A 12,277-nucleotide genomic window follows, 5' to 3' on the forward strand; every position below is an offset into this window, starting at 1 on the left:
AACTGGACATGACTGAAAGGCAATGTGCATAAAGATAGGGCTAGTTTGCTTTTCTTCAATATCAGTTCTGTGATAAAACTCAGCCTTTTTCTTAGTAAAATAATTTGCTCACAAGCTACCCGGCCATTTCCTTAATGCTTCTTCATGAATTACAAACTATACTGCAGTTAATTACACAATGATCAGTAAGGTTTTGCTCCATGCCTTAAACTTTATGTCTATAGATATTATTTCATTGATCTTCTAAAAAAGTACTGTGAATGGGGAGGAGGGTAGAGAGATGGCTCAGTGGGTAAGAGCATTTGTCGCTCTGTCAGATCAACTGGATTAGATTTCCAGCACCCCAAACTGTCTTTAGTACCTCCTAGAGCATCAGGCTGCATGTGGTTTCAAAAGATTCATATATACAAAACACCCAAACACATAAAATGAAATATTAAAATATTAATGTAATCAATAAAATTTGAATAAAGATATTTAAAAAGCCACGAGAATAGCCTACTTCAGATAAGAAAAAATTAAATGCAAAAAAATGCCTGACATAAACTTATGGTATAGATTTTTTTTCTAAAACGTCAGGAAATCAGAAAATAAACTCATAATTTCTAGTTGAAAATATGACTACTTTTTCAATTTGAAGTTCCTTTTGATTACTATATTTTCATCTATATGCTTGGTATAATAAGTTAAATTTATTATTAACCAAACTTTAAATTAGGCCACTGCTAAAGAATGACATACTTCGAAAAGCTATACATAATTTACTGCCTTCAAAAATAAAGCACAAAGTTAAACTACTCTTAAAAGAATAATTCAGAGAATATTATCAAAGTTGAGATATTAGATTTAGTTTCAAAAGCAGTGTGTACTCTCTAAGCCTCACTTTCCTATTCATAAAAGGAGAATAATAAGTTCAAAATTCTAGTGTGTTCAAGAGGAACACACACAGGATATTTACTAGAGTCTGGTACAGAGAAAGCACTTATAGTCTTATTTGTGTATTAATATAAAACTCAAAAATAGAATTAATTTAGAAAACAGCATTATCAGGAACAATGAAAGAAAGAGTTTTACTCAAATAAGGTTTTTAGGCTTATCCCTGCTTTTTTACTCTTTATCATTGGGGCCCCATCTGTTTTTCTATTGGCTATTAACTTAGATGCTCTCATGGTGCTTATCTCTAACAGCTGTATCTACTTTTTAAACCATGAAGTGAAGGTCCTTGATACCCAAGCATTCTCCCAGGAATTACATAACCTGAGGGAACTTCATGGAACTATGGGATTGATTTATATCTCTATTGAGTTGTTTAATACCTCTATCAAAGCTCACTAAAGTGACTCATAAATCTATGTATATAACTTCGTTAACTTAAAAAACAAAGGGCTGGAGACTCTAAGGGAGATGCAACAGAGGAGGGTGAGTCTGCAGAGCATAAATAAATAAATAAATAAATAAACAAACAAATAAATAAATAAATAAATAAATAAATAAGGCAGGTCCTATGGGAAGATGCATTTAAAAAGCCGTCTCATGATATTGGAAGAAAAGACGGTGGAGCAGAGCAGTGCAGCGAGGAGGCTAGAGACTGGGCAGCAACCCAACGGGAGTGCAGCTGCAGCACACGAAGGAACATGTCATTGCAGTTTGATTGGTCCTCAGTCTGCCTGCAGGATCAGGCAAGCATGCCAGGCCTGCAGCATGGAGCCACCTTTTCTGCAGCTCATAGGGCTGCAAGCGCAATGGTTGTATCCAGTAAGGGTGTGGGGTGGCCAGTACCAAGGGCAAAGAGGTATGCAGCAAACCCGGAGTTCTCACAGAGTTACTCCTCACACCTGTTGATTTTCAACCCACTAGCAACAAATTCCTTGGCTTTCTACATCTCATCTACTTAACATGCTATCAATCTTTCTCATGTAAACTTGCTGGATAGCTGTACTAGCTCTGAAAATAACTCCTGCTTTACTGTTTTATAGCAGATTTAATCCTTTAATACCTTTCTACTAATACATCCCTGCTCTGTCACCAGTTTTTCTTACAATTATCTTCCTTATCAAACATGAAATCCACATGGTATCACTTCCAACACTTTCTAGAGGGCATGCTTAACAATACACTCTTCAGTTCCATTACCATCACCTCCAGGTAAATCCTCTATTCCTCAAGATCACCACCTTTATTTGAACTGATGAGTAAAGCACAAAAAGGCTCCAAAAAAAAAAAAAAAACATAATAACAGCTTTCAAAGAGCATAGATTTCATTAATTAGTGCTTTTTTAAACTCACAGCTGTCAAACGATCTGCTTCAAAGTAAAAGTATTACCAAATGACAAAATAACTAGTTGAAGAGATCATATTTAAATATCACAAGAGCTTTCAGACTATTCATAATGGTAGGTCCTAGACAAACATACCTATTGCAACTTAAATTGTAAACTTATGAATCCAATTCCAAGGCTGTTCTAGAGTCACTTTAACTTTCACAGACCTATAAAGTAATAGCTCCATCATGCCACATAGATTTACTAAACAGAGCCAGTAAGCGTGCTCTAAGATGAATTGACCAGTTTTTCGATTCATATACCCATCCACACTTGTGATGGCTGATCTTGGCTGTCAACTTCACAATATTTGGAATCAACTAAAAGTCAAGCAGCTGGACACATTTTTGAGAATGTCTTCACTGAGTTATTTGAGATGGGAAGACCTACCGAATCTGGATCATTTGAGATTAGAGTCCCACCTTAAATCTGGGCCACACATTCTAGTGGCAACACATGTAAAGAACAAGTGAGAAGCTAAGTTTTGCTTCCAGCCTGCTTGGCCTCACTCTCACAGATAAGTTCATTCCTTAACTGGCATTAGAGCCTTCTTCGGGATTCCAATAGAGTCTAGAGACCAGCTAAAACATTCAGCCTTGTGGACTAAGCAGCTATCCCTAGCCTTTATGTCAAGAGATGGCCACTGCTGGGCTAGCCAGACTACAACCTGTAAGTCCCCTTTAAATATATATATTTATGCTATCCGTTCTGTTCCACTAGAGATGCCTGGATAATATCCGTAGTTGTCACTTACTCCTACCTGGCAATTAAAGAATAACACAAGCTATAGAAATATACTTTTTGTTAGAACTCAAAGAATCCAATAAAGGGAACAGCATCAAATATATCTCCAATACCACTCATGGCAGGAATGAATTTGCGGCTCTGAATCCTCAGTGTTTGTCCAGGTTAGGTTTGCTGTTATTGCTGTTATTGACACACGCTATGGTCATCTGGCAAGAGGAACCTCGATTGAAAAAAATGCCTCCACTGGATTAGCTGTAGCCACATTTGTAAACATTTCCTTGATTACTGATTAATGTGGGAGTATCTAATATAGCCTATATTCAATAAGAGTTTAGACCTCCCACATCCAAAAATAAATACAAATATTACAGGCTATTACCACTGCTCTTGGATGCCCACCAGACTCTCCTGGGAAGATACTGCACATTTTGATCTCAGGGCACACAGAGAATTCCAGTGGGATTCTGACTGGGAAGCGTCCTTCCTGATGGCTAACTTTCATAGTACAACAGGGTGCTATGTGCTGTGGGATGATCTTTTTGTATGCTGTGGATATGGATTGTTCCCACTGGTTAATGATAAAAGTTGGCTGACCAATAGTCAACCAGGAGAAGTTTGGCAGAACAATAAAACTGAGAACTCAGATGAGAAGGGGTGGAATCAAGAGAGATGCCAGTCAGTCACCAAACAGACAGGATGTGTTGAAAATGAGGTAAAAAGCCTTGAGTCACATGACAAAGCATAAAAATATGGGCTAACTTAAATTTAAGAGTTAGCTAGTACTAAGTCTGAGCTATTGGTGAAGCATTACTAATTAATTTAAACTTCTAAATGATTATTTGGAAGTGTCTATGGGACAAAGAGAGCAGAGAAACTGCCATTTACAGCTATGCATGCTGTTGAGAGAGAAATATCAACAATCTTACCTATCTGTGAAGCCTAGAAGCTAAAATAACTACCTGCCTGGCATGATATGTACATGATACAATAGTGACATAAATATTTTAAGGTAAGCTTATAATATTCAATTGTTTTCTGATTCAATTTATGAACAGCTACCCAGGAGAAAATGCATACCTGGTACTGTAAATCTGGTAAAGAGCTCATGGCAGGAGAGCTCATGGGCCCTAGGAATGAACTTATGTGCTGGCTAGTATTATGTCAACTTGACACAAGCTATAGTCTTCTGAAAGGAGAGAACCGTAATTAAGAAAATTTCTCCAGAAGATCAGGCTCTAAACAGACAGTCCTGTAGGGCACTGTGGGTAGGGACACCCCTGAGATGGTTTCCTGAGTTCTGTTAAAAAAAAAAAAAAAGCAAGTTAAGCAAGTCATGAAGAGCAAGCCATTTAACAGCAACAACTTATGACCCCTTGCAATAGCTCCTGCCTCCATGTTTCTGCCGTCCCAGTCTGAGTTGCCTTGGCTTCCCTCAATGGACTGTGATATGTAAGTCAAATAAACACTTTCCTCCCCAAGCTGCTTTGATCATTGTATTTCATCACAGCAATAACCCTAATTGAGACAACTTTCTTTCAAAATGGGCACAGCACCAAATTGCCCTCTGAATATATACCTCTATAGCAACAGATCAATACAGCTCCCAGACCTCCTCAGAGAAGCTTAAGCAAGGGGACCACTGAGCAAAGTGGGGTGAATATGAGCAAACTACACTGCATGAATGTATGAAATTATCAAAGAATAAAATATTAAATCAGTAAAAGTTTAACTATAATAGTCACAATCAAAAGATACATTGTAATATTTTGTGACTTTAATTCCATAACTCAATTAGAAAAATAAAACCTAGTAACCTTCAGTGAAATGTAAGTTTAAAACATATATATAACAAAATATTAAGTATTAAAATAAGCATGTTATGAGCCCATAGTGAAATTTAATTTCTCAATATTTGGTCATTTTCAGTTCTGGAAACAGTAAACTCATGTAACAGTGTTTCTCTCCTTAAAATGCAACAAAATCTTACAGAAGAACAAAAGAGACAATCACACCTTGGTAGTAGGTCACCAGTCAGTATATTACACTGTTGTGTAATTAAAGCTGTAGCAATATCGCAGATTAACTCAATAAGTGCCTAAAAACTTGACTTGCTTGCAAAGTTTGAAGAGCTGTCCCATGTGTAGTAAGTTACGCAGATATGTATCATTTGCCAAACACTAACAAATTATATTGGGAAGTTATCATTTTTATGAGAATCTTATTTTCCTCAAACAACATTGAAATCTGTTTCATATTCTGCATCTGGTCAACTGAGACCACCTTACAGATTTTGTGAAACTACACAGGTCTCTGTTCCATTTTCCCTGAGTTTGTCTACAAGTCATGTTTATTTCAAGAAAACCTATTCACAATGCAATATCATTTTATAGCAATCAGGATAGCTAAAAAAATAAGATATAAAGCTAATGCGACAGAATATGAAAGAACAAGAATTACAGCTCACTATTAAAAGGTTACAGATGCATAAATTATATATACTACTCAAACCACAGTGGAATTAAACTACAAATCAAAGATAGAGATGGTTGAGAAATTTCAAAACACCTGAACATTAAAACATTGCTAAATACAATAAATTAAATGAAATTAAAAGACAACTTATTAAAATTTGTGGATGTACCAAAACAACCTTTAAAAAGAAAGCTATTGGCCAGGCAGTGGTGATGCATTCCTTTAATCCCAGCACTCGGGAGGCAGAGGCAGGCAGATCTCTGTGAGTTCGAGGCCAGCCTGGTCTACAAGAGCTAGTTCCAGGACAGGCTCCAAAGCTACAGACAAAACCTGTCCTGAAAAAAAAAAAAAAGAAAGAAAGAAAAAGAAAAAGGAAAAAAAATTAAAAGTTATTAACAATGAATGTATAGTTGACCTCATATATTTGTGGAGTCAAAAAGTGCAGACTAAAATGATATTTTTTAAGGAACAAACTGCATGTATACTGAACACACAAGGCTCAGAAACATTTTAAAAGATGAAGCAGAAAGATTATAAAAGCTAGCAAACTCAGGGAGTTTGATGTGAAATTCTCTCCCATAAGGTCAGCAGCTGTGTTCATGAAGTCTAAACATGAGCGGTGCAGGCACAACAGCCATGGTTAAGCATAAAGTGAAAAGACCACAAGGCCTCAGTCTGTACACACAACTGTAGATAACAAAGGAAAATGGGAGAAAAGTCTTCCAGAGGGAGATCAACTGACTTATCCACTATCAAATAGCCAGCCCTGAAACATACATACAAGTAACATTATACACAGATGGGCAGGTTATATTTAAGAGAGAAAGAGCGTGTGTGTGTGTGTGTGTGTGTGTGTGTGTGCGCGCGCGTGTGTATTCATGTAACAACAAAGAAAAAAGGGGTTTAAAGGGAGGAGAAAGAAATGATGTAATTATATTATATTCCTAAAAATAAAAGAAATAATGAAAAATAAATTAGAACAATTCTTTACAAACTGTTGGAAGATCCAACCTATCATAACCTTAATACTAAACCAAATCAGAACACTACAAGAAAAGTACAAATAAGTATTTGTCATAAACAGAAAATTCCCCAAAACAAAGTAGAAAAATCATAACCAACAGTAAATTGTCAGGTTCAAAAAAACTCCATTTCCTGGTGGCAAGACAAAAGCCAGCATTCCTCAGGAACTTGTGAAGCCAGTTCCCTCTACCAAAGGACCCATTAAAGTAATCACTGCCAAAAGGGACAAATGGCTATGGCATAGCACACCTCTGCTGCCCTCCAGGTTCCCTCAGTATCACAAGTACCTGTTACAAATTTCAAAGTCCATGCTAGCACCCCAGCTCTTCCCATAATCTCCCCTACCCTAAACTCCCCCAGTTCACAGGCTTCCTTCCCCTCAGCTACTTATTCTCCCAAAGGTGGGGGAACACGTTTTCTAAATATGTTATTGTTCTACAGGTGTTATTAAAGGTGCTATTACCAGCACACTTTCAAGGTAGGGATGTATGCAACCTATGACAAGCAGAATTTGAGACAATGCTCTGAGGACAATATTGCTTTATGTATTTAGAGAAACTGCTTCACTACCTAGTCCCTGAGTCACCTAAGTCCAAAGGCTGATAAACACTCTGACCCAACACCACTCTTTTTCCAAGGCAACTCTAATAAAACTGCTTTGACAGCACTAGTCACACCAGAGTAACAAACATGCTTCTACCTCTCCACTGTTATCTGCCCTCCAAATTCTTAACTGCACACCTAAATCTGGACATCGTAGCTGATGGTGAGTCTTCTAAAAATGACTTTAAATTACTAAGGGGTAGGGAGTGCAGATATGTATATAATCCAAGTGTCACTTAAAAAAAAATGGGCCTAAACTCAGGAAGGAAAATATGGTTATAGATTCCCCCCCCCCTATGTTTATAGTGGTAACTTTGGCAATTAAAACAGAATTTAATCATCAAAATTTAGGGGCGGACTGACTGAAAATGTCAAAATTGTCTGCATGTTGCTAAAGCCAGAGTGTATTCTGTAGTTTTAACTGACTGCTCAGCTGCATTCCAGTTTGTCTCCTGGGGTCTGCAGAGAGGGCTGAGGTTAGGCACATGGGCTGCTCTTGCAGAGGAGCTAGGTTCAGTTTCCAGCACTGACGTGGTGGCTCACAACCATCTGTAACTCCACTGCCAGGAAAGCCAAGACCATCTTCTGTCCTCTGCAGGCACTGCATAGGGGCAATCATACTACTTGTCATGGATACTTGCCTCTCGGGCTACACCCTTCTGGGGCCAGCCTTCTCCTCTCGGAGATCCCAAATCTAGTCTATAACCAACCAAGTCCTCTCAATTTTGTCTTTCAAATATTAGAAAAATAAAAGCTACTTCAACTCTACTGTTGCCACCCTAAATCATTTCTTGTTCAAATTACTTTATCTCCAAGTACTTGGACTAGAAAGCAGCATCTTAGACGTGCGCGATTCTAACACTGAGCTGCATCAAAAAACGATTACAGCCATATTCAAAGCCATTCCAAACATGTTCTTTGAACTACCAATACAACTACTCCATAAACTTTTAAAAACTTTAACAGCCATCTGACATACAAAAACATTCATTCTATTGTGTTGCTGAAACAAGACAAAGAGCAAGAGAATCAAACACAAATGCCTTCCATATCTGGTCACACATACGGCCTCAGATAACCGTCCCAGGTGCTCTCTGCACAGCACTGCTTTCTTTCCCTAACAACCTAAAGGAAACCTCAGCATCTAGATCCAATTTTTAAAACTAAGTGAGATATTCAGAAAGGTAAGACGCTTACCTATGGTAGCCAGCCCAAGTCCAAGTCATTCGTTGTCACTGCATAGCTTACTCAACTACAGAAACAGTATTGTTTCAAGTTCCTATTTTGCACAAAGGGAATGGTAGTCCCAGTCTAAATAATATGAGTTTGTGTATGACACAGTGTTCTGTAAACATTAGTCACTGATCATTATCTTTAACATGACTACCAGTCCTCATTTCAATGGATCTGCTTACTTACTGCCACCTGTCAGTGCCACCCTAGAGGGTGGTGGCAGAGGTGGTCATCATCATCATCATCATCATCATCATCATCATCATCATCATTCTCTAACAGAGCCTTCCTTATCCAATTCTCTACAGAAATTAAATCCCCCAAATCTGACTGCAATAACTATTTTGTTCTCAGAAGTAAATGTTCTCAAGAGTGGTATACAGCTAGTACCATGAAAGGTGCTTCGGAGATGAGTAATTCACTATATACTCTGCAAGACATTATAGTATTAAAATTTTGATTTTTGCTGGGACCATGGCCAAGGGCTTTAGTGTTTTCCAATGAGTGGCACACAACTGACGCTCATTAGACATTTTTAAAGGACCGAACCTTTAGAAAATAAATAGTGCTAAGCAAGAGATAGACACTGCATGCCAATATTCTCCCTTCTCTGTTTCAAAGCTTTAAAAGTCAGATTCTATATCAGTTATTTTCCTTCCAGTTGTGCTGCCTACATTATCTTAAAGCCAAAAAACAAATGCGAATGTGAGCAAACCAGGAAACTAATACTAGCAACAACTAAAGAGAAGGTCGGAGACAGAATCTGCATGTGCAAAACTTAGGACTGTTCTAGGCCACGGCATAACTTTAGCAAAGCAGTCACCCAAAGCATAATGCACATTCCATAGGGAATACTAAACCATTTCAGGCTCTACCTGGGAGAATATTTTTATTTCACGTTATGTACTGTGCTGATTTGAATGAGAATCATGTATTTGACGCTGGGTCCAGCTGGTAGTACTGTTTTGGGAACTATGGAATATATAGGTGGTTCAAGTCTTGCTGGAGAAAGCACATCATTGGGAAATGGCTTTGGGAGTTTCTAGCCTTGCCCCATTTTCAACCTGTTGCAAGATATTTGACTGCACTATAAAACAATGTGTTATTGCGATTGTTTAATGAAAACCTAAACAACCAATAGCTAGGCAGGGTGGATAAGCCAGATGTCCAGGCAAAGAGAGGAACTGGGGATGAATCTAGGAACACAGAGTACACGCCAGGAGACTAAGGACAAGTCGAAGGTACAGAATGAAAGGTAAAAAGCCACATGGTAGGACGCAGGTTTAAAAATATGGGTTACACTGAGCTCTAAGAGCTGGTTAGGAACAAGCCTAAGCTACAGGTTGAGCTGGCTGGCGAGACAGAGAAAGACTTGTTACACCTACTCTTACTCTCTCTGGTTTCTGTGTGAGGTAGATATGCATTATCTTGCCTTCTTGCTCACACTGCCTCCAATGATGCCTTCCCCACCAGTGTGGCCTCTCCCTCAGACTATACACTAAAATAAATTCATTATGTTGCTTTTGGTGATGGCATTTGATCCCAGAAACACAAAAGAAACTAATACAAGTTCATATATATTTTTGTGTAATTAAAAGGGCAAATAGTTCAAATTTTTATTACTTAGAATAATGAAGTGAATCAAAAATATCTTACATGATAGTTCACAGAAGGTAAACAAATACAGAAAAAAAATGCCACAACTTCAAGGTGAGTAAATTTTAGTAGTCAGGCAAAAGTCCGGGAACATGAATGCATGGAACAGGTGCAATGACAAGAGCTGCCATTCTTCTAGATGAAGGCAGAGCTTTACCGCAAGCAAAGTCATGAAAGACTACCAACCCTGCTCTGAGTGTTTAACTTGTAGCACTAAAGTCATCATGTAATTCTCCCATTATGAAAAATCTGGTAGGTCACTTCATTTGTTCTTGAAACACTAAAATTTTACACATTCCAAACAGGCACCCCAATTTTCCTATGCAAAAACAGGAAATGTAATGTTAAAACCATGAGTTTTTAAAGAAATATTAATCCACATAATAATGCAGTACAAATCATACACACATCAAAAATCTTAAGTAAAACAATTAAGCAACTCTCTTTTTTTGTTTGTTTTTCGAGACAGGGATTCTCTGTGTAGCTGCTGCGGCTGTTCTGGAACTCATGCTCTAGACCAGGCTGGCCTTGAACTCACAGAGATCCACCTGCCTCTGCCTCCCTGGGTGCTGGAAATAAAGGCGTACTACACCACCACATGGGGCAACTCTCAATCAATTCTTACCTTCTTTTCCTACCATCACCTTAGCAACAATCCCATCAAGTGGGGCTAAGAAGTGATGATACAAGTACCATTTCCCAGGCACTTCCAAGTACGTTAGGTGCAGTAACTTCCGCAAGCACTACTACCACCGAAGAGTTTTATCACCATCTCCTTTATACTAAGGAGTTAAATGCTTTTCTCTAACCCAGAACAGGGGCAGGGAGTTTGGCAATTCAACTACACTCTCTAAGAGCATAACCAAGAGGCAACACTTCTCTTAAGAATGATGGAATAATCTAAAATATTCTGCCACTCTTATTATCCGGGGGGCGGGGTGATTTTCGGAGTTATAAGCCTTTTACCGCTTCAGTTTCCAGCACAATAAACAGTGGGTTCCAATTGCAGAAGAAAGTAAGAAAAGCCTCCTAACGGGGCAAACTAAGCCCGGAATTATTCAGATCTAGATGAAATGTCAGAAACGTGGGAAGAATGGGCAGACAGCTTAACCATAGTAATCAGTCGTCGAAACAGAGGAGACGACTTTTATTTCTACAAGGACCTTTAATTTCTTCGAGGGCGAAAATTCTAACATCCCTTTCCCTTGAGTTAGCACACAAACATACAATATACTTAAGAAGAGAAAGAATTAGGAAGAAAACAGCAGCAAAATCAAAAAAAGGGGAAGACAAACTGTCGATATTTAAAACTTAGACCCTGAATCACGGGATTAGCCTGTCACGTCCTGGTAAATAAGAGCAGTTAGGGACAAGCGTGTGGTTGGAGACGCACACTCCTGTGGTCTGGAGAACTGAAAAGACGCCCTAAAATGAGCTAACAGGGACGACAGTTTTCAGTACCCCTGCTATAGATGAGGGGGACAGGGGAAGACGACAGAGGGGTGCACCCGCTTGCTTTGGGAAGGAAGGGCAAGGATGCAGGTGAGGAGGGAGTTAGACGCAAGCAAAGGGGGACCTGGGGCACAGCAGCGGGCTCCGGGAGGGCCAGGGACGTCCCGAGGAAGCAGAAGCGCCAGAGGGAGGGCCCCGGGGACAGGGCCGGAGGGCACCGGCCGCAGCGGCGGCGGCTGGCGCGGCGAGCGGAGCCGGCCCGGGATCGGGCAGCGGCAGCAGCACTTACCCGGACACGCGGGGCGGCGGGCGGACCCTCGCCGGGGGCCGAGGCTGTGGCGGCGGCGAGCTCCTGCAGCGGGCGCCCCGGCCAAGCCGCATCCTCCTCCCGGCCGCCCTCCTCGCTCTCACAGGCTGCGAAACTTCTCGCCCACCGTAGACACGCTCGGCCACCGCCAGAGGCTGCGCTTAGCCCGAGCCCCCGCCCGGCCTTCGGGCTCGGGCGTCCAGTTTCCGGCCCGCTAGTCACCGGGGCGCGTGCGCCGAAGAGCCCTTCCTGCTCTGAGGCTGGGAACTTCCGGCGGCGGGTGTGTCTGCTTGCTGGGCTGCGGGCTTGAAAGTGTTAGGCAGTTTGCTGCTACCCTCGCCCTGGCACCTCCTAGTATAAAGCTTCCCCGGATGCCTCCTAACTCAGGAAGTGCCACATAATAAAAACAGGAGGGCCCAGTGCCCTTTAGGATGCAACCGGGGTGTAACGTTTGCTTACCTCC

At 40.3% G+C, this 12,277-nt stretch overlaps 1 protein-coding gene across 5 annotated transcripts in view; it reads right to left on the reverse strand.

The window, feature by feature from the left end:
* Spopl (speckle type BTB/POZ protein like) overlaps positions 1-12,040 on the reverse strand; it is a 57,057-nt gene extending 45,017 nt beyond the window's left edge. For 2 of the 5 annotated variants that reach the window (XM_050139885.1, XM_050139883.1), the window contains exon 1: positions 11,797-12,040. The gene's annotated coding sequence lies outside the window, so the exon portion shown is untranslated. Of the gene's footprint in view, positions 1-4,145; positions 4,366-11,796 lie in introns of all 5 variants that reach the window. The other 3 variants (XM_050139884.1, XM_050139880.1, XM_050139881.1) reach the window with 2 other exon arrangements.
* Positions 12,041-12,277: the final 237 nt, after the last annotated feature.

Source organism: Alexandromys fortis, unplaced genomic scaffold, assembly GCF_014885135.2.
Source record: "Alexandromys fortis isolate MF-2015 unplaced genomic scaffold, M_Fortis_MF-2015_v1.1 scaffold_33, whole genome shotgun sequence".
NCBI classification, from domain to species: domain Eukaryota; kingdom Metazoa; phylum Chordata; class Mammalia; order Rodentia; family Cricetidae; genus Alexandromys; species Alexandromys fortis.